The sequence below is a fragment of the Lissotriton vulgaris genome, chromosome 1_1 (assembly GCF_964263255.1).
Source record: "Lissotriton vulgaris chromosome 1_1, aLisVul1.2, whole genome shotgun sequence".
Taxonomy (NCBI): domain Eukaryota; kingdom Metazoa; phylum Chordata; class Amphibia; order Caudata; family Salamandridae; genus Lissotriton; species Lissotriton vulgaris.
Window position 1 is genome coordinate 230,884,147 of NC_141685.1, and position 20,569 is coordinate 230,904,715.

At 39.9% G+C, this 20,569-nt stretch overlaps 20 non-coding genes across 20 annotated transcripts; all 20 read left to right on the top strand.

Annotated features, from left to right (window-relative positions):
• Positions 1–4,121: 4,121 nt before the first annotated feature.
• Positions 4,122–4,193, top strand: TRNAD-GUC (transfer RNA aspartic acid (anticodon GUC)). Its single transcript has one exon. It is a non-coding gene; the product is annotated as a tRNA-Asp (tRNA).
• A 633-nt stretch (positions 4,194–4,826) lies between these two features.
• On the top strand, positions 4,827–4,898 carry TRNAD-GUC (transfer RNA aspartic acid (anticodon GUC)). Its single transcript has one exon. It is a non-coding gene; the product is annotated as a tRNA-Asp (tRNA).
• Positions 4,899–5,525: 627 nt separating this feature from the next.
• On the top strand, positions 5,526–5,597 carry TRNAD-GUC (transfer RNA aspartic acid (anticodon GUC)). The gene has a single exon. It is a non-coding gene; the product is annotated as a tRNA-Asp (tRNA).
• Positions 5,598–6,210: 613 nt separating this feature from the next.
• TRNAD-GUC (transfer RNA aspartic acid (anticodon GUC)) lies at positions 6,211–6,282 on the top strand. The gene has a single exon. It is a non-coding gene; the product is annotated as a tRNA-Asp (tRNA).
• A 635-nt stretch (positions 6,283–6,917) lies between these two features.
• Positions 6,918–6,989, top strand: TRNAD-GUC (transfer RNA aspartic acid (anticodon GUC)). Its single transcript has one exon. It is a non-coding gene; the product is annotated as a tRNA-Asp (tRNA).
• A 613-nt stretch (positions 6,990–7,602) lies between these two features.
• On the top strand, positions 7,603–7,674 carry TRNAD-GUC (transfer RNA aspartic acid (anticodon GUC)). Its single transcript has one exon. It is a non-coding gene; the product is annotated as a tRNA-Asp (tRNA).
• Positions 7,675–8,309: 635 nt separating this feature from the next.
• TRNAD-GUC (transfer RNA aspartic acid (anticodon GUC)) lies at positions 8,310–8,381 on the top strand. The gene has a single exon. It is a non-coding gene; the product is annotated as a tRNA-Asp (tRNA).
• A 635-nt stretch (positions 8,382–9,016) lies between these two features.
• TRNAD-GUC (transfer RNA aspartic acid (anticodon GUC)) lies at positions 9,017–9,088 on the top strand. Its single transcript has one exon. It is a non-coding gene; the product is annotated as a tRNA-Asp (tRNA).
• Positions 9,089–9,701: 613 nt separating this feature from the next.
• Positions 9,702–9,773, top strand: TRNAD-GUC (transfer RNA aspartic acid (anticodon GUC)). Its single transcript has one exon. It is a non-coding gene; the product is annotated as a tRNA-Asp (tRNA).
• Positions 9,774–10,408: 635 nt separating this feature from the next.
• TRNAD-GUC (transfer RNA aspartic acid (anticodon GUC)) lies at positions 10,409–10,480 on the top strand. The gene has a single exon. It is a non-coding gene; the product is annotated as a tRNA-Asp (tRNA).
• A 635-nt stretch (positions 10,481–11,115) lies between these two features.
• On the top strand, positions 11,116–11,187 carry TRNAD-GUC (transfer RNA aspartic acid (anticodon GUC)). Its single transcript has one exon. It is a non-coding gene; the product is annotated as a tRNA-Asp (tRNA).
• A 613-nt stretch (positions 11,188–11,800) lies between these two features.
• Positions 11,801–11,872, top strand: TRNAD-GUC (transfer RNA aspartic acid (anticodon GUC)). Its single transcript has one exon. It is a non-coding gene; the product is annotated as a tRNA-Asp (tRNA).
• Positions 11,873–12,507: 635 nt separating this feature from the next.
• Positions 12,508–12,579, top strand: TRNAD-GUC (transfer RNA aspartic acid (anticodon GUC)). Its single transcript has one exon. It is a non-coding gene; the product is annotated as a tRNA-Asp (tRNA).
• A 635-nt stretch (positions 12,580–13,214) lies between these two features.
• Positions 13,215–13,286, top strand: TRNAD-GUC (transfer RNA aspartic acid (anticodon GUC)). Its single transcript has one exon. It is a non-coding gene; the product is annotated as a tRNA-Asp (tRNA).
• A 627-nt stretch (positions 13,287–13,913) lies between these two features.
• TRNAD-GUC (transfer RNA aspartic acid (anticodon GUC)) lies at positions 13,914–13,985 on the top strand. The gene has a single exon. It is a non-coding gene; the product is annotated as a tRNA-Asp (tRNA).
• A 635-nt stretch (positions 13,986–14,620) lies between these two features.
• Positions 14,621–14,692, top strand: TRNAD-GUC (transfer RNA aspartic acid (anticodon GUC)). The gene has a single exon. It is a non-coding gene; the product is annotated as a tRNA-Asp (tRNA).
• A 625-nt stretch (positions 14,693–15,317) lies between these two features.
• On the top strand, positions 15,318–15,389 carry TRNAD-GUC (transfer RNA aspartic acid (anticodon GUC)). Its single transcript has one exon. It is a non-coding gene; the product is annotated as a tRNA-Asp (tRNA).
• Positions 15,390–16,016: 627 nt separating this feature from the next.
• TRNAD-GUC (transfer RNA aspartic acid (anticodon GUC)) lies at positions 16,017–16,088 on the top strand. Its single transcript has one exon. It is a non-coding gene; the product is annotated as a tRNA-Asp (tRNA).
• A 625-nt stretch (positions 16,089–16,713) lies between these two features.
• On the top strand, positions 16,714–16,785 carry TRNAD-GUC (transfer RNA aspartic acid (anticodon GUC)). Its single transcript has one exon. It is a non-coding gene; the product is annotated as a tRNA-Asp (tRNA).
• A 1,993-nt stretch (positions 16,786–18,778) lies between these two features.
• On the top strand, positions 18,779–18,850 carry TRNAD-GUC (transfer RNA aspartic acid (anticodon GUC)). Its single transcript has one exon. It is a non-coding gene; the product is annotated as a tRNA-Asp (tRNA).
• The last annotated feature ends 1,719 nt before the right edge of the window (positions 18,851–20,569 follow it).

Consider the following 20,569-nt stretch of genomic DNA (forward strand, 5'->3'; position numbering starts at 1 on the left):
GTCTGCATGCCTCAACAATGTCCCTCCCCATGATGCCACCCTTCGTGCTAGGTAATCTTCTAAGCACTGTACCGGACACATGGATGAGTCGGGGTTCCTGCGGATGATCGTGCAGTCCCCTCTCCCATCTTGGTCAGTCTTGGACCTGAGAAAGGAGACAATCATCGCGTCACCCCTGATCTGGACATGCTCCCTGCACAAGCCCCCCGTCACGTCCCGTTTGTTCCTTGCAACCAGCTCACTAACTCTCATAGCCCCGTGAAATGCCAGCGTAAATGCAGTCCGGAACAAACAGGTCTCGAACGGGGACGAGCATGTGTTCGGGAGCGTGACCAGTAACTGGGACAACCTGTCTAGACCTATCGGTCGTCGTACATCTACTCTGCGACCCTCTAGACGTTGCCACCCACGTAGCGCTTTTTGTACCGTGAAAGACGCTGTTGGGTCCAGGATGCCATGGGCCCTGGCAACAAAGGAAATGGCGGCACGATGCCTTTGGGCCGTAGCCACCGATTTCCCAGCCCTACGTAAGGACATCAGAAAAAGTACTACCAACTCCTCCTGACCCCAAAGTCCTCCTCTCTCTGCCCCCAAAAAGGCTAAATAGGCCTGGAACGCCCCTTCATATGCCTTCCTTGTCCTGGGTGCTAGACTCTCTCCCACGAGGTGACGAAGTTCGGGGCACCGAGAGACCAGAGAGCTTCGGGGAAGGGTGCCGGCTCCGGGTCCGCTGAAGGAAGGAAACCCGAGAAAGCCTGCATGTGAAAACGAGACAGTGCATCAGCAGCCTGATTCATCACCCCTGGGACATGTTTTGCTCTGAATACTACGTTCAGTTGCATACACAGTAAGACAATTTCTTTGAGGAGCCTCAAAATCAACTTACAACGGGCTGCCTGACTATTGATGCATTCTACCACGGTCATATTATCGGACCAGAACACAACAGAATGATCTCTGAACCCTTCTGGCCAGGTTCTCAGGGCCACCAGAATGGGAAATAGTTCGAGGAAAGCGATGTTACTTGTCAGCCCCTTCTCGTGCCACCATAGGGGCCACTTTTGTGCCGACCATTTCGTGCCGAAGATGGCGCCAAAACCTACGCTTCCTGCTGAATCTGTCCATAGCCCAAGCTCTTCAGAGGAGACGGCTGGCTTGTTCCAGACGACCCGGCCATTGAAGTCCGCCAAGAATGCTAACCAAATCCGCATGTCCTGGCGGACCTCGGCCGATAACCTTGTGCGATGATGACCCTCCTTTAAGCCAACCATTGCTTGGGCAATTGAGCGGGAAAAGGGGCGAGCCATTGGTATCACCCTCAAGGCAAAGTTCAACTTTCCCACTAACTGTTGCAACTGATGCAGTGTAACTTTGGATGCCTTTAAACATACTTGGAGGGCTGCCCTGAATTTCGACACTTTGCTAGCTGGTAAACGGAAGCACCCCTCCCTTGAGTCCAACTCGATCCCCAAAAACTCGAGGCAAGTCGTGGGACCCATAGTTTTACCTGGTGCCAACGGCACGCCAAGATGATCCATTAACACACAGAATTCAGCTAAGGCCCGGGCACATTCGGGAGTACCGGCGGGGCCAAGGAACAGAAAATCGTCAAGGTAGTGCATTACATTTCGGAAACCCGTTTTCTTAGTGAACACCCATTGCAGGAAAGTACTGAATTTCTCAAAGTAAGCACATGATATAGAGCATCCCATTGGCATACACCTATCCATGTAAAATGACCCCTGGAACCCGAATCCCAGAAGACGCTGATCGTCTGGGTGTACCGGAAGCAACCGGAACGCTGACTCGATATCAGATTTCGCCATCAACGTCCCGTGCCCCAGGCGATTCAAGATGGCTACCGCCTCATCAAAAGATGCGTATCGCACCGAACAAACTTCTGGCTCAATTGCGTCGTTCACCGAAAGACCATATGGAGCAGATAGATTATGAATCAAACGAAACTCACCCGGGTCTTTCTTGGGGACCACCCCTAACGGAGAACAAACGAAATCCGGTACCGGGGGCTCACTAAACGGGCCGGCGACCCGTCCCCGGCTAACCTCTTTCTGAATTTTTTCTTGCACTACAGATGCATGTTGTAAAACGGAAAGTTGATTTTTGCACATCCCTACACCCTGAAAGTCCCCTACCGGGATGCGGAAACCATGTGTAAAACCGTTCCGCAGCACCCCGGCAGAAGTACGATCCGGGTATTCGCTGAGCCAGGGAATCATTGCCAAGGTATCAATCGGGGTTGGTAAAGGCGCCCCTCGGCCTAGTTTAGACCTGTTTGGCGCCTCCCTTACCCCCATTCTCACTCGTTCTGGCTCTGCACGATGACTCAGGATGGGACGACCCACACGTACTACACTCATGTTTGAATTTACACGATCCCGGAGGCCTGGTACACTTCCCCTTGTTAAAATTAAAACAGAAACCCTTTCTACCTGTATTGCCTGCGGGCCTCGACTGGTCGTCGGTGCTCGTACTTGGTCGAAAGGGCGTCCCCACATTTTGGCGGGAGTAATCAACAACAGTGCTCCCGACCAATGGCATTCTTAACATTCCCGATTCTTTCATTTTATCCCATGTTAAAGAATCGTAACAATCCCAAGTCAAACTCTTGTTATGTTCCTTTTCTTTCCTGAACAAATTGTCATAACAAAACCAATGGTTACCTTGATACGCTGTCGAGTAACCCATAATTCGTGATTGATAAACGGGAAACTCAGGAAGCAACTCGGGCCTACGTTCCCCCAAAATTGATGTGAAAATACCCCATGCATTGCCCCAGTTGCCAATGTTCTCATTGACCTTAAAGGCGGCCATCTTTGCGCGCCAAACACTCGGATGCATTAAGTCCTTCTGACTTTTTACATGCTCCACATCATAATGATCAACAAGCAGGGAAAAAATATTCACGTACTCCCCCGCCCAGATCTTTTCTTTTATAGCTAAAGGCACATGTTGTCCTAATCTCTCTCTACGAGAGGGTGCTGACTCGTCCCTTGCAATCGGCAATGGCCGCTTACCTGCACCGGACGCAGCTTCTGCCGATTGCGACTTGTCTATCCCCGCCAACGGCGTAGCCACTCTAGCTGCCTCTTTCTTCTCACGAAGCCCTTTTATCAGCGCCTGTGCTTCGGCAGCCGTGGCGCCATCACTACTATCCCCCAACCATGCTGCTAGCTGTGCTGCCAGCTCGGGGGGCATGTCTTCCTTGGATGTCGGGGTGACGACAACGGGGATTGGATTCCCCTCCATCGGTACTGGGGTCGGCGCCTCGAGCGGGGCAGAGGGAACCGGGACGGCCCCACCGGCTGGAACCTTTCTCGGCCTCTTAGGTCTCCCTCCAGCCGGCGGGGTGCCCGAACCCTCCTCCCCATCTCGCTCCGCCAACCGTTTCTTTATGTCGGACACTTCTTTGCAAAGGGCCCGCACCATCTGTTCGGTCGTCATTCTTTTTGCGCCTTTCTTGGGCATCTCTCCGAGGAAGTATCTAGAAGACAAAGAAAAAGATCAAAACGCTCAAAATTGGCTCTTCGTTCCGTCCCGAGCTCACGTGTAGCGAGGGGGTGCAGCTTCGGAGCACAAGAACAAGAGGACGTCTTCTGGTCTTGCGCCTTCTTTTATCCGTCTTCAGGGTGGGCGAAAAACCCGCCCCTGCCCGCCCCGAGGGCGTGGCCGGCTGCGTCGGTGTCTAGGCCAGCCCATTCTAGGGCGGGAAAAAGCGCGCCCCGGCTACGCCGCTTCGGGCATACCAGCCGAGACGCGCCTCCCGCCCAAAAATGGCTTCCCGGGGGGATCGAGGCACTCAGCCATACGTTCGGGGGGACCGAGTGGTCGCCCCTTTCCAAGTGAGCTGATTATATATATATATATATTGATGAATAGAAAGATAGCTAGATAGACAGATCGATAGATATTTATTTCAATGAAATAATTTCTTCATAAAACTAATTGTTTTTGGCTAGGAATTTCTGTATTGTAATAATTTAGGAAAAAAGATTACTTGTCCTAACCAAAAGCAGCAATTCTGCCTATTACAATACTGAGAATTGATCGAGGGCATGCCTTAACCCCAGGGAGGTGAGCACTGTTTAACTGAAGCCAATAAGTCCTCGTTAGTATAGTGGTCAGTATCCCCGCCTGTCACGCGGGAGACCGGGGTTCAATTCCCCGACGGGGAGGCGATTCCTTTTATTCACACAATTAAATAAAATGATGTACTTTCTAACATTGTAAAATATATCTGTCATTATCCTTGCCTATTCCGATTGAGAAAAAAGGTTGAATTCACTGATGGCCAAAATGCTTACTGATGTGTTAACTGAAATTCAGAATATGCTCTGAATATTTCAGCATGCACAGGCGTACCATCAAAACCAATTTACGTCTACAATCTGTTGGAAAATGAGATGAAGCAGTGGTGAATCCTAGGCCGCTGTTCCACTCAATTGGCACGATTTACAAGTAGAATGACTGCTTTTGGTTAGGAGTGACCCCTGGTGGCTAATAGTTATAAGCTGCAAATGGTAAAGTGAGCTGATTATATATATATATGTATATATATATATAAATATATATATTGATGAATAGAAAGATAGCTAGATAGACAGATCGATAGATATTTATTTCAATGAAATAATTTCTTCATAAAACTAATTGTTTTTGGCTAGGAATTTCTGTATTGTAATAATTTAGGAAAAAAGATTACTTGTCCTAACCAAAAGCAGCAATTCTGCCTATTACAATACTGAGAATTGATCGAGGGCATGCCTTAACCCCAGGGAGGTGAGCACTGTTTAACTGAAGCCAATAAGTCCTCGTTAGTATAGTGGTCAGTATCCCCGCCTGTCACGCGGGAGACCGGGGTTCAATTCCCCGACGGGGAGGAGATTCCTTTTATTCACACAATTAAATAAAATGATGTACTTTCTAACATTGTAAAATATATCTGTCATTATCCTTGCCTATTCCGATTGAGAAAAAAGGTTGAATTCACTGATGGCCAAAATGCTTACTGATGTGTTAACTGAAATTCAGAATATGCTCTGAATATTTCAGCATGCACAGGCGTACCATCAAAACCAATTTACGTCTACAATCTGTTGGAAAATGAGATGAAGCAGTGGTGAATCCTAGGCCGCTGTTCCACTCGATTGGCACGATTTACAAGTAGAATGACTGCTTTTGGTTAGTAGTGACCCCTGGTGGCTAATAGTTATAAGCTGCAAATGGTAAAGTGAGCTGATTATATATATATATATATATATAAATATATATATTGATGAATAGAAAGATAGCTAGATAGACAGATCGATAGATATTTATTTCAATGAAATAATTTCTTCATAAAACTAATTGTTTTTGGCTAGGAATTTCTGTATTGTAATAATTTAGGAAAAAAGATTACTTGTCCTAACCAAAAGCAGCAATTCTGCCTATTACAATACTGAGAATTGATCGAGGGCATGCCTTAACCCCAGGGAGATGAGCACTGTTTAACTGAAGCCAATAAGTCCTCGTTAGTATAGTGGTCAGTATCCCCGCCTGTCACGCGGGAGACCGGGGTTCAATTCCCCGACGGGGAGGAGATTCCTTTTATTCACACAATTAAATAAAATGATGTACTTTCTAACATTGTAAAATATATCTGTCATTATCCTTGCCTATTCCGATTGAGAAAACAGGTTGAATTCACTGATGGCCAAAATGCTTACTGATGTGTTAACTGAAATTCAGAATATGCTCTGAATATTTCAGCATGCACAGGCGTACCATCAAAACCAATTTACGTCTACAATCTGTTGGAAAATGAGATGAAGCAGTGGTGAATCCTAGGCCGCTGTTCCACTCGATTGGCACGATTTACAAGTAGAATGACTGCTTTTGGTTAGTAGTGACCCCTGGTGGCTAATAGTTATAAGCTGCAAATGGTAAAGTGAGCTGATTATATATATATATATATATTGATGAATAGAAAGATAGCTAGATAGACAGATCGATAGATATTTATTTCAATGAAATAATTTCTTCATAAAACTAATTGTTTTTGGCTAGGAATTTCTGTATTGTAATAATTTAGGAAAAAAGATTACTTGTCCTAACCAAAAGCAGCAATTCTGCCTATTACAATACTGAGAATTGATCGAGGGCATGCCTTAACCCCAGGGAGGTGAGCACTGTTTAACTGAAGCCAATAAGTCCTCGTTAGTATAGTGGTCAGTATCCCCGCCTGTCACGCGGGAGACCGGGGTTCAATTCCCCGACGGGGAGGCGATTCCTTTTATTCACACAATTAAATAAAATGATGTACTTTCTAACATTGTAAAATATATCTGTCATTATCCTTGCCTATTCCGATTGAGAAAAAAGGTTGAATTCACTGATGGCCAAAATGCTTACTGATGTGTTAACTGAAATTCAGAATATGCTCTGAATATTTCAGCATGCACAGGCGTACCATCAAAACCAATTTACGTCTACAATCTGTTGGAAAATGAGATGAAGCAGTGGTGAATCCTAGGCCGCTGTTCCACTCAATTGGCACGATTTACAAGTAGAATGACTGCTTTTGGTTAGGAGTGACCCCTGGTGGCTAATAGTTATAAGCTGCAAATGGTAAAGTGAGCTGATTATATATATATATATATATATATATATATAAATATATATATTGATGAATAGAAAGATAGCTAGATAGACAGATCGATAGATATTTATTTCAATGAAATAATTTCTTCATAAAACTAATTGTTTTTGGCTAGGAATTTCTGTATTGTAATAATTTAGGAAAAAAGATTACTTGTCCTAACCAAAAGCAGCAATTCTGCCTATTACAATACTGAGAATTGATCGAGGGCATGCCTTAACCCCAGGGAGATGAGCACTGTTTAACTGAAGCCAATAAGTCCTCGTTAGTATAGTGGTCAGTATCCCCGCCTGTCACGCGGGAGACCGGGGTTCAATTCCCCGACGGGGAGGAGATTCCTTTTATTCACACAATTAAATAAAATGATGTACTTTCTAACATTGTAAAATATATCTGTCATTATCCTTGCCTATTCCGATTGAGAAAACAGGTTGAATTCACTGATGGCCAAAATGCTTACTGATGTGTTAACTGAAATTCAGAATATGCTCTGAATATTTCAGCATGCACAGGCGTACCATCAAAACCAATTTACGTCTACAATCTGTTGGAAAATGAGATGAAGCAGTGGTGAATCCTAGGCCGCTGTTCCACTCGATTGGCACGATTTACAAGTAGAATGACTGCTTTTGGTTAGTAGTGACCCCTGGTGGCTAATAGTTATAAGCTGCAAATGGTAAAGTGAGCTGATTATATATATATATATATATTGATGAATAGAAAGATAGCTAGATAGACAGATCGATAGATATTTATTTCAATGAAATAATTTCTTCATAAAACTAATTGTTTTTGGCTAGGAATTTCTGTATTGTAATAATTTAGGAAAAAAGATTACTTGTCCTAACCAAAAGCAGCAATTCTGCCTATTACAATACTGAGAATTGATCGAGGGCATGCCTTAACCCCAGGGAGGTGAGCACTGTTTAACTGAAGCCAATAAGTCCTCGTTAGTATAGTGGTCAGTATCCCCGCCTGTCACGCGGGAGACCGGGGTTCAATTCCCCGACGGGGAGGCGATTCCTTTTATTCACACAATTAAATAAAATGATGTACTTTCTAACATTGTAAAATATATCTGTCATTATCCTTGCCTATTCCGATTGAGAAAAAAGGTTGAATTCACTGATGGCCAAAATGCTTACTGATGTGTTAACTGAAATTCAGAATATGCTCTGAATATTTCAGCATGCACAGGCGTACCATCAAAACCAATTTACGTCTACAATCTGTTGGAAAATGAGATGAAGCAGTGGTGAATCCTAGGCCGCTGTTCCACTCAATTGGCACGATTTACAAGTAGAATGACTGCTTTTGGTTAGGAGTGACCCCTGGTGGCTAATAGTTATAAGCTGCAAATGGTAAAGTGAGCTGATTATATATATATATATATATATATATATATAAATATATATATTGATGAATAGAAAGATAGCTAGATAGACAGATCGATAGATATTTATTTCAATGAAATAATTTCTTCATAAAACTAATTGTTTTTGGCTAGGAATTTCTGTATTGTAATAATTTAGGAAAAAAGATTACTTGTCCTAACCAAAAGCAGCAATTCTGCCTATTACAATACTGAGAATTGATTGAGGGCATGCCTTAACCCCAGGGAAATGAGCACTGTTTAACTGAAGCCAATAAGTCCTCGTTAGTATAGTGGTCAGTATCCCCGCCTGTCACGCGGGAGACCGGGGTTCAATTCCCCGACGGGGAGGAGATTCCTTTTATTCACACAATTAAATAAAATGATGTACTTTCTAACATTGTAAAATATATCTGTCATTATCCTTGCCTATTCCGATTGAGAAAAAAGGTTGAATTCACTGATGGCCAAAATGCTTACTGATGTGTTAACTGAAATTCAGAATATGCTCTGAATATTTCAGCATGCACAGGCGTACCATCAAAACCAATTTACGTCTACAATCTGTTGGAAAATGAGATGAAGCAGTGGTGAATCCTAGGCCGCTGTTCCACTCGATTGGCACGATTTACAAGTAGAATGACTGCTTTTGGTTAGTAGTGACCCCTGGTGGCTAATAGTTATAAGCTGCAAATGGTAAAGTGAGCTGATTATATATATATATATATATATATATATATAAATATATATATTGATGAATAGAAAGATAGCTAGATAGACAGATCGATAGATATTTATTTCAATGAAATAATTTCTTCATAAAACTAATTGTTTTTGGCTAGGAATTTCTGTATTGTAATAATTTAGGAAAAAAGATTACTTGTCCTAACCAAAAGCAGCAATTCTGCCTATTACAATACTGAGAATTGATCGAGGGCATGCCTTAACCCCAGGGAGATGAGCACTGTTTAACTGAAGCCAATAAGTCCTCGTTAGTATAGTGGTCAGTATCCCCGCCTGTCACGCGGGAGACCGGGGTTCAATTCCCCGACGGGGAGGAGATTCCTTTTATTCACACAATTAAATAAAATGATGTACTTTCTAACATTGTAAAATATATCTGTCATTATCCTTGCCTATTCCGATTGAGAAAACAGGTTGAATTCACTGATGGCCAAAATGCTTACTGATGTGTTAACTGAAATTCAGAATATGCTCTGAATATTTCAGCATGCACAGGCGTACCATCAAAACCAATTTACGTCTACAATCTGTTGGAAAATGAGATGAAGCAGTGGTGAATCCTAGGCCGCTGTTCCACTCGATTGGCACGATTTACAAGTAGAATGACTGCTTTTGGTTAGTAGTGACCCCTGGTGGCTAATAGTTATAAGCTGCAAATGGTAAAGTGAGCTGATTATATATATATATATATATTGATGAATAGAAAGATAGCTAGATAGACAGATCGATAGATATTTATTTCAATGAAATAATTTCTTCATAAAACTAATTGTTTTTGGCTAGGAATTTCTGTATTGTAATAATTTAGGAAAAAAGATTACTTGTCCTAACCAAAAGCAGCAATTCTGCCTATTACAATACTGAGAATTGATCGAGGGCATGCCTTAACCCCAGGGAGGTGAGCACTGTTTAACTGAAGCCAATAAGTCCTCGTTAGTATAGTGGTCAGTATCCCCGCCTGTCACGCGGGAGACCGGGGTTCAATTCCCCGACGGGGAGGCGATTCCTTTTATTCACACAATTAAATAAAATGATGTACTTTCTAACATTGTAAAATATATCTGTCATTATCCTTGCCTATTCCGATTGAGAAAAAAGGTTGAATTCACTGATGGCCAAAATGCTTACTGATGTGTTAACTGAAATTCAGAATATGCTCTGAATATTTCAGCATGCACAGGCGTACCATCAAAACCAATTTACGTCTACAATCTGTTGGAAAATGAGATGAAGCAGTGGTGAATCCTAGGCCGCTGTTCCACTCAATTGGCACGATTTACAAGTAGAATGACTGCTTTTGGTTAGGAGTGACCCCTGGTGGCTAATAGTTATAAGCTGCAAATGGTAAAGTGAGCTGATTATATATATATATATATATATATATATATAAATATATATATTGATGAATAGAAAGATAGCTAGATAGACAGATCGATAGATATTTATTTCAATGAAATAATTTCTTCATAAAACTAATTGTTTTTGGCTAGGAATTTCTGTATTGTAATAATTTAGGAAAAAAGATTACTTGTCCTAACCAAAAGCAGCAATTCTGCCTATTACAATACTGAGAATTGATTGAGGGCATGCCTTAACCCCAGGGAAATGAGCACTGTTTAACTGAAGCCAATAAGTCCTCGTTAGTATAGTGGTCAGTATCCCCGCCTGTCACGCGGGAGACCGGGGTTCAATTCCCCGACGGGGAGGAGATTCCTTTTATTCACACAATTAAATAAAATGATGTACTTTCTAACATTGTAAAATATATCTGTCATTATCCTTGCCTATTCCGATTGAGAAAAAAGGTTGAATTCACTGATGGCCAAAATGCTTACTGATGTGTTAACTGAAATTCAGAATATGCTCTGAATATTTCAGCATGCACAGGCGTACCATCAAAACCAATTTACGTCTACAATCTGTTGGAAAATGAGATGAAGCAGTGGTGAATCCTAGGCCGCTGTTCCACTCGATTGGCACGATTTACAAGTAGAATGACTGCTTTTGGTTAGTAGTGACCCCTGGTGGCTAATAGTTATAAGCTGCAAATGGTAAAGTGAGCTGATTATATATATATATATATATATATATATATAAATATATATATTGATGAATAGAAAGATAGCTAGATAGACAGATCGATAGATATTTATTTCAATGAAATAATTTCTTCATAAAACTAATTGTTTTTGGCTAGGAATTTCTGTATTGTAATAATTTAGGAAAAAAGATTACTTGTCCTAACCAAAAGCAGCAATTCTGCCTATTACAATACTGAGAATTGATCGAGGGCATGCCTTAACCCCAGGGAGGTGAGCACTGTTTAACTGAAGCCAATAAGTCCTCGTTAGTATAGTGGTCAGTATCCCCGCCTGTCACGCGGGAGACCGGGGTTCAATTCCCCGACGGGGAGGAGATTCCTTTTATTCACACAATTAAATAAAATGATGTACTTTCTAACATTGTAAAATATATCTGTCATTATCCTTGCCTATTCCGATTGAGAAAAAAGGTTGAATTCACTGATGGCCAAAATGCTTACTGATGTGTTAACTGAAATTCAGAATATGCTCTGAATATTTCAGCATGCACAGGCGTACCATCAAAACCAATTTACGTCTACAATCTGTTGGAAAATGAGATGAAGCAGTGGTGAATCCTAGGCCGCTGTTCCACTCGATTGGCACGATTTACAAGTAGAATGACTGCTTTTGGTTAGTAGTGACCCCTGGTGGCTAATAGTTATAAGCTGCAAATGGTAAAGTGAGCTGATTATATATATATATATATATTGATGAATAGAAAGATAGCTAGATAGACAGATCGATAGATATTTATTTCAATGAAATAATTTCTTCATAAAACTAATTGTTTTTGGCTAGGAATTTCTGTATTGTAATAATTTAGGAAAAAAGATTACTTGTCCTAACCAAAAGCAGCAATTCTGCCTATTACAATACTGAGAATTGATCGAGGGCATGCCTTAACCCCAGGGAGGTGAGCACTGTTTAACTGAAGCCAATAAGTCCTCGTTAGTATAGTGGTCAGTATCCCCGCCTGTCACGCGGGAGACCGGGGTTCAATTCCCCGACGGGGAGGCGATTCCTTTTATTCACACAATTAAATAAAATGATGTACTTTCTAACATTGTAAAATATATCTGTCATTATCCTTGCCTATTCCGATTGAGAAAAAAGGTTGAATTCACTGATGGCCAAAATGCTTACTGATGTGTTAACTGAAATTCAGAATATGCTCTGAATATTTCAGCATGCACAGGCGTACCATCAAAACCAATTTACGTCTACAATCTGTTGGAAAATGAGATGAAGCAGTGGTGAATCCTAGGCCGCTGTTCCACTCAATTGGCACGATTTACAAGTAGAATGACTGCTTTTGGTTAGGAGTGACCCCTGGTGGCTAATAGTTATAAGCTGCAAATGGTAAAGTGAGCTGATTATATATATATATATATATATATATATATAAATATATATATTGATGAATAGAAAGATAGCTAGATAGACAGATCGATAGATATTTATTTCAATGAAATAATTTCTTCATAAAACTAATTGTTTTTGGCTAGGAATTTCTGTATTGTAATAATTTAGGAAAAAAGATTACTTGTCCTAACCAAAAGCAGCAATTCTGCCTATTACAATACTGAGAATTGATTGAGGGCATGCCTTAACCCCAGGGAAATGAGCACTGTTTAACTGAAGCCAATAAGTCCTCGTTAGTATAGTGGTCAGTATCCCCGCCTGTCACGCGGGAGACCGGGGTTCAATTCCCCGACGGGGAGGAGATTCCTTTTATTCACACAATTAAATAAAATGATGTACTTTCTAACATTGTAAAATATATCTGTCATTATCCTTGCCTATTCCGATTGAGAAAAAAGGTTGAATTCACTGATGGCCAAAATGCTTACTGATGTGTTAACTGAAATTCAGAATATGCTCTGAATATTTCAGCATGCACAGGCGTACCATCAAAACCAATTTACGTCTACAATCTGTTGGAAAATGAGATGAAGCAGTGGTGAATCCTAGGCCGCTGTTCCACTCGATTGGCACGATTTACAAGTAGAATGACTGCTTTTGGTTAGTAGTGACCCCTGGTGGCTAATAGTTATAAGCTGCAAATGGTAAAGTGAGCTGATTATATATATATATATATATATATATATATAAATATATATATTGATGAATAGAAAGATAGCTAGATAGACAGATCGATAGATATTTATTTCAATGAAATAATTTCTTCATAAAACTAATTGTTTTTGGCTAGGAATTTCTGTATTGTAATAATTTAGGAAAAAAGATTACTTGTCCTAACCAAAAGCAGCAATTCTGCCTATTACAATACTGAGAATTGATCGAGGGCATGCCTTAACCCCAGGGAGATGAGCACTGTTTAACTGAAGCCAATAAGTCCTCGTTAGTATAGTGGTCAGTATCCCCGCCTGTCACGCGGGAGACCGGGGTTCAATTCCCCGACGGGGAGGAGATTCCTTTTATTCACACAATTAAATAAAATGATGTACTTTCTAACATTGTAAAATATATCTGTCATTATCCTTGCCTATTCCGATTGAGAAAAAAGGTTGAATTCACTGATGGCCAAAATGCTTACTGATGTGTTAACTGAAATTCAGAATATGCTCTGAATATTTCAGCATGCACAGGCGTACCATCAAAACCAATTTACGTCTACAATCTGTTGGAAAATGAGATGAAGCAGTGGTGAATCCTAGGCCGCTGTTCCACTCGATTGGCACGATTTACAAGTAGAATGACTGCTTTTGGTTAGTAGTGACCCCTGGTGGCTAATAGTTATAAGCTGCAAATGGTAAAGTGAGCTGATTATATATATATATATTTATATAAATATATATATTGATGAATAGAAAGATAGCTAGATAGACAGATCGATAGATATTTATTTCAATGAAATAATTTCTTCATAAAACTAATTGTTTTTGGCTAGGAATTTCTGTATTGTAATAATTTAGGAAAAAAGATTACTTGTCCTAACCAAAAGCAGCAATTCTGCCTATTACAATACTGAGAATTGATCGAGGGCATGCCTTAACCCCAGGGAGATGAGCACTGTTTAACTGAAGCCAATAAGTCCTCGTTAGTATAGTGGTCAGTATCCCCGCCTGTCACGCGGGAGACCGGGGTTCAATTCCCCGACGGGGAGGAGATTCCTTTTATTCACACAATTAAATAAAATGATGTACTTTCTAACATTGTAAAATATATCTGTCATTATCCTTGCCTATTCCGATTGAGAAAAAAGGTTGAATTCACTGATGGCCAAAATGCTTACTGATGTGTTAACTGAAATTCAGAATATGCTCTGAATATTTCAGCATGCACAGGCGTACCATCAAAACCAATTTACGTCTACAATCTGTTGGAAAATGAGATGAAGCAGTGGTGAATCCTAGGCCGCTGTTCCACTCGATTGGCACGATTTACAAGTAGAATGACTGCTTTTGGTTAGTAGTGACCCCTGGTGGCTAATAGTTATAAGCTGCAAATGGTAAAGTGAGCTGATTATATATATATATATATATATATATATATAAATATATATATTGATGAATAGAAAGATAGCTAGATAGACAGATCGATAGATATTTATTTCAATGAAATAATTTCTTCATAAAACTAATTGTTTTTGGCTAGGAATTTCTGTATTGTAATAATTTAGGAAAAAAGATTACTTGTCCTAACCAAAAGCAGCAATTCTGCCTATTACAATACTGAGAATTGATCGAGGGCATGCCTTAACCCCAGGGAGATGAGCACTGTTTAACTGAAGCCAATAAGTCCTCGTTAGTATAGTGGTCAGTATCCCCGCCTGTCACGCGGGAGACCGGGGTTCAATTCCCCGACGGGGAGGAGATTCCTTTTATTCACACAATTAAATAAAATGATGTACTTTCTAACATTGTAAAATATATCTGTCATTATCCTTGCCTATTCCGATTGAGAAAAAAGGTTGAATTCACTGATGGCCAAAATGCTTACTGATGTGTTAACTGAAATTCAGAATATGCTCTGAATATTTCAGCATGCACAGGCGTACCATCAAAACCAATTTACGTCTACAATCTGTTGGAAAATGAGATGAAGCAGTGGTGAATCCTAGGCCGCTGTTCCACTCGATTGGCACGATTTACAAGTAGAATGACTGCTTTTGGTTAGTAGTGACCCCTGGTGGCTAATAGTTATAAGCTGCAAATGGTAAAGTGAGCTGATTATATATATATATATATATAAATATATATATTGATGAATAGAAAGATAGCTAGATAGACAGATCGATAGATATTTATTTCAATGAAATAATTTCTTCATAAAACTAATTGTTTTTGGCTAGGAATTTCTGTATTGTAATAATTTAGGAAAAAAGATTACTTGTCCTAACCAAAAGCAGCAATTCTGCCTATTACAATACTGAGAATTGATCGAGGGCATGCCTTAACCCCAGGGAGATGAGCACTGTTTAACTGAAGCCAATAAGTCCTCGTTAGTATAGTGGTCAGTATCCCCGCCTGTCACGCGGGAGACCGGGGTTCAATTCCCCGACGGGGAGGAGATTCCTTTTATTCACACAATTAAATAAAATGATGTACTTTCTAACATTGTAAAATATATCTGTCATTATCCTTGCCTATTCCGATTGAGAAAACAGGTTGAATTCACTGATGGCCAAAATGCTTACTGATGTGTTAACTGAAATTCAGAATATGCTCTGAATATTTCAGCATGCACAGGCGTACCATCAAAACCAATTTACGTCTACAATCTGTTGGAAAATGAGATGAAGCAGTGGTGAATCCTAGGCCGCTGTTCCACTCGATTGGCACGATTTACAAGTAGAATGACTGCTTTTGGTTAGTAGTGACCCCTGGTGGCTAATAGTTATAAGCTGCAAATGGTAAAGTGAGCTGATTATATATATATATATATATATAAATATATATATTGATGAATAGAAAGATAGCTAGATAGACAGATCGATAGATATTTATTTCAATGAAATAATTTCTTCATAAAACTAATTGTTTTTGGCTAGGAATTTCTGTATTGTAATAATTTAGGAAAAAAGATTACTTGTCCTAACCAAAAGCAGCAATTCTGCCTATTACAATACTGAGAATTGATCGAGGGCATGCCTTAACCCCAGGGAGATGAGCACTGTTTAACTGAAGCCAATAAGTCCTCGTTAGTATAGTGGTCAGTATCCCCGCCTGTCACGCGGGAGACCGGGGTTCAATTCCCCGACGGGGAGGAGATTCCTTTTATTCACACAATTAAATAAAATGATGTACTTTCTAACATTGTAAAATATATCTGTCATTATCCTTGCCTATTCCGATTGAGAAAAAAGGTTGAATTCACTGATGGCCAAAATGCTTACTGATGTGTTAACTGAAATTCAGAATATGCTCTGAATATTTCAGCATGCACAGGCGTACCATCAAAACCAATTTACGTCTACAATCTGTTGGAAAATGAGATGAAGCAGTGGTGAATCCTAGGCCGCTGTTCCACTCGATTGGCACGATTTACAAGTAGAATGACTGCTTTTGGTTAGTAGTGACCCCTGGTGGCTAATAGTTATAAGCTGCAAATGGTAAAGTGAGCTGATTATATATATATATATATATAAATATATATATTGATGAATAGAAAGATAGCTAGATAGACAGATCGATAGATATTTATTTCAATGAAATAATTTCTTCATAAAACTAATTGTTTTTGGCTAGGAATTTCTGTATTGTAATAATTTAGGAAAAAAGATTACTTGTCCTAACCAAAAGCAGCAATTCTGCCTATTACAATACTGAGAATTGATCGAGGGCATGCCTTAACCCCAGGGAGATGAGCACTGTTTAACTGAAGCCAATAAGTCCTCGTTAGTATAGTGGTCAGTATCCCCGCCTGTCACGCGGGAGACCGGGGTTCAATTCCCCGACGGGGAGGAGATTCCTTTTATTCACACAATTAAATAAAATGATGTACTTTCTAACATTGTAAAATATATCTGTCATTATCCTTGCCTATTCCGATTGAGAAAACAGGTTGAATTCACTGATGGCCAAAATGCTTACTGATGTGTTAACTGAAATTCAGAATATGCTCTGAATATTTCAGCATGCACAGGCGTACCATCAAAACCAATTTACGTCTACAATCTGTTGGAAAATGAGATGAAGCAGTGGTGAATCCTAGGCCGCTGTTCCACTCGATTGGCACGATTTACAAGTAGAATGACTGCTTTTGGTTAGTAGTGACCCCTGGTGGCTAATAGTTATAAGCTGCAAATGGTAAAGTGAGCTGATTATATATATATATATATTGATGAATAGAAAGATAGCTAGATAGACAGATCGATAGATATTTATTTCAATGAAATAATTTCTTCATAAAACTAATTGTTTTTGGCTAGGAATTTCTGTATTGTAATAATTTAGGAAAAAAGATTACTTGTCCTAACCAAAAGCAGCAATTCTGCCTATTACAATACTGAGAATTGATCGAGGGCATGCCTTAACCCCAGGGAGATGAGCACTGTTTAACTGAAGCCAATAAGTCCTCGTTAGTATAGTGGTCAGTATCCCCGCCTGTCATGCGGGAGACCGGGGTTCAATTCCCCGACGGGGAGGAGATTCCTTTTATTCACACAATTAAATAAAATGATGTACTTTCTAACATTGTAAAATATATCTGTCATTATCCTTGCCTATTCCGATTGAGAAAAAAGGTTGAATTCACTGATGGCCAAAATGCTTACTGATGTGTTAACTGAAATTCAGAATATGCTCTGAATATTTCAGCATGCACAGGCGTACCATCAAAACCAATTTACGTCTACAATCTGTTGGAAAATGAGATGAAGCAGTGGTGAATCCTAGGCCGCTGTTCCACTCGATTGGCACGATTTACAAGTAGAATGACTGCTTTTGGTTAGTAGTGACCCCTGGTGGCTAATAGTTATAAGCTGCAAATGGTAAAGTGAGCTGATTATATATATATATATATATAAATATATATATTGATGAATAGAAAGATAGCTAGATAGACAGATCGATAGATATTTATTTCAATGAAATAATTTCTTCATAAAACTAATTGTTTTTGGCTAGGAATTTCTGTATTGTAATAATTTAGGAAAAAAGATTACTTGTCCTAACCAAAAGCAGCAATTCTGCCTATTACAATACTGAGAATTGATCGAGGGCATGCCTTAACCCCAGGAAGGTGAGCACTGTTTAACTGAAGCCAATAAGTCCTCGTTAGTATAGTGGTCAGTATCCCCACCTGTCACGCGGGAGACCGGGGTTCAATTCCCCGACGGGGAGGAGATTCCTTTTATTCACACAATTAAATAAAATGATGTACTTTCTAACATTGTAAAATATATCTGTCATTATCCTTGCCTATTCCGATTGAGAAAAAAGGTTGAATTCACTGATGGCCAAAATGCTTACTGATGTGTTAACTGAAATTCAGAATATGCTCTGAATATTTCAGCATGCACAGGCGTACCATCAAAACCAATTTACGTCTACAATCTGTTGGAAAATGAGATGAAGCAGTGGTGAATCCTAGGCCGCTGTTCCACTCGATTGGCACGATTTACAAGTAGAATGACTGCTTTTGGTTAGTAGTGACCCCTGGTGGCTAATAGTTATAAGCTGCAAATGGTAAAGTGAGCTGATTATATATATATATATATATTGATGAATAGAAAGATAGCTAGATAGACAGATCGATAGATATTTATTTCAATGAAATAATTTCTTCATAAAACTAATTGTTTTTGGCTAGGAATTTCTGTATTGTAATAATTTAGGAAAAAAGATTACTTGTCCTAACCAAAAGCAGCAATTCTGCCTATTACAATACTGAGAATTGATCGAGGGCATGCCTTAACCCCAGGGAGGTGAGCACTGTTTAACTGAAGCCAATAAGTCCTCGTTAGTATAGTGGTCAGTATCCCCGCCTGTCACGCGGGAGACCGGGGTTCAATTCCCCGACGGGGAGGCGATTCCTTTTATTCACACAATTAAATAAAATGATGTACTTTCTAACATTGTAAAATATATCTGTCATTATCCTTGCCTATTCCGATTGAGAAAAAAGGTTGAATTCACTGATGGCCAAAATGCTTACTGATGTGTTAACTGAAATTCAGAATATGCTCTGAATATTTCAGCATGCACAGGCGTACCATCAAAACCAATTTACGTCTACAATCTGTTGGAAAATGAGATGAAGCAGTGGTGAATCCTAGGCCGCTGTTCCACTCAATTGGCACGATTTACAAGTAGAATGACTGCTTTTGGTTAGGAGTGACCCCTGGTGGCTAATAGTTATAAGCTGCAAATGGTAAAGTGAGCTGATTATATATATATATTACCTACTGGCGGTCGCCAGTAGGTATATATAGTTAGGATTTTTTCCCTATGGGATTTCTGAAAATTCTATGCCTAATAACTTTTGCGTTCGTGGACGGAATTGGCTGAAATTTTCAGGAAAATGGCACATTTTGTTTCTGAGCAGACCTTGAAAATTTGGGGGGGTTTTGTGGAGGGGGGGCCGAGAAAAAAGGGGGGTCCCAAAACGCCTTTTTCCCATGTTAATTTCCATAGGGCGGTTGGACTCACTTTTAGCCCGAACGGCTGAATGGATTTTCACGAAACTTGGCAAAATTGTAGGGACTGTTAGCCCGATGTGCCTTTGCTAGGTCTCAATATATGTGCTTCAGTGGATTTTGAGAAATTAACGTTTAAATCAAGATATATATCTGTAACAGCGCTCCGGGCAGCGATCCGGTTCGCGAACCTTTCGCGTAACGGAACTTTGCGATGAGAAGCTGATTGGCCCTCCGGTGTCTGTCAACATTCTAAACAGTCCGGAGCGGCCGCCATCTTGTCTCTCGGTAGGATCGAGAGACAAGAGGAGGCCAAAACAAAGGGGGAAATTACCATAAGGGGGCATAGTAGATCCTCGTTGACCCCCTAGGTTTTATGTGGAGGTTTTAAAAGGGCCTAGGAGGGTCCAAAAAAAAAAATTTTTTTTTGCGTGGTAAGCGCCAAGTTCGCGAACCGGATAGCTTTCTGGGCAGCGAACTTTATGGATAAAAGAATGAAAGACTTTTCTAATACTGTATGTTAATTGTTTGTTGTTTTTCTTGTTTTTTTTTGTTTTCTTTATTTATTTATTTTTTTTATTATGATTGTGTTTCATACTTTATTAAATTTTCTAACATTTCATTGTCAGAAATGTCATAATTTATTATAGGGTGTAATTGTTTTTCATTTTGAAGCAAGTTGTCTACTGCTTCAACACATTGTAGAAGTTCGTGGTCTCTACTGTCATCCATAAAGTCATCAAGTTTGTCTTGGCTGCTCTCCTTCAGTTCAATCGAAAATGAAACTTGCTGCTCGCCTTCCATTTTGCCTGAAATTTGGATTAAAAAAATATATATTAGTAGAGATAGGGCACTGTTGGGATTAATTTTAGATAGGCAGTTTTTATCAGTGAATTTATCTTTTGGCAGTGTATAGTATGAGAGTGGAAATAGGACTAAAAAAAAGTGTATGTGATTTAACCAAGACACTACTACTACAGAGGGATAGTGTATATGTAGCAGAAAAAGTCTACTATATTAAGTCATAGTGCACAATATATTAAATTATAACTTACCTTCACAAAGAAGTTGAAGTTTTTTGAAGCTTTTGAAATAGGAGGTACAACAAG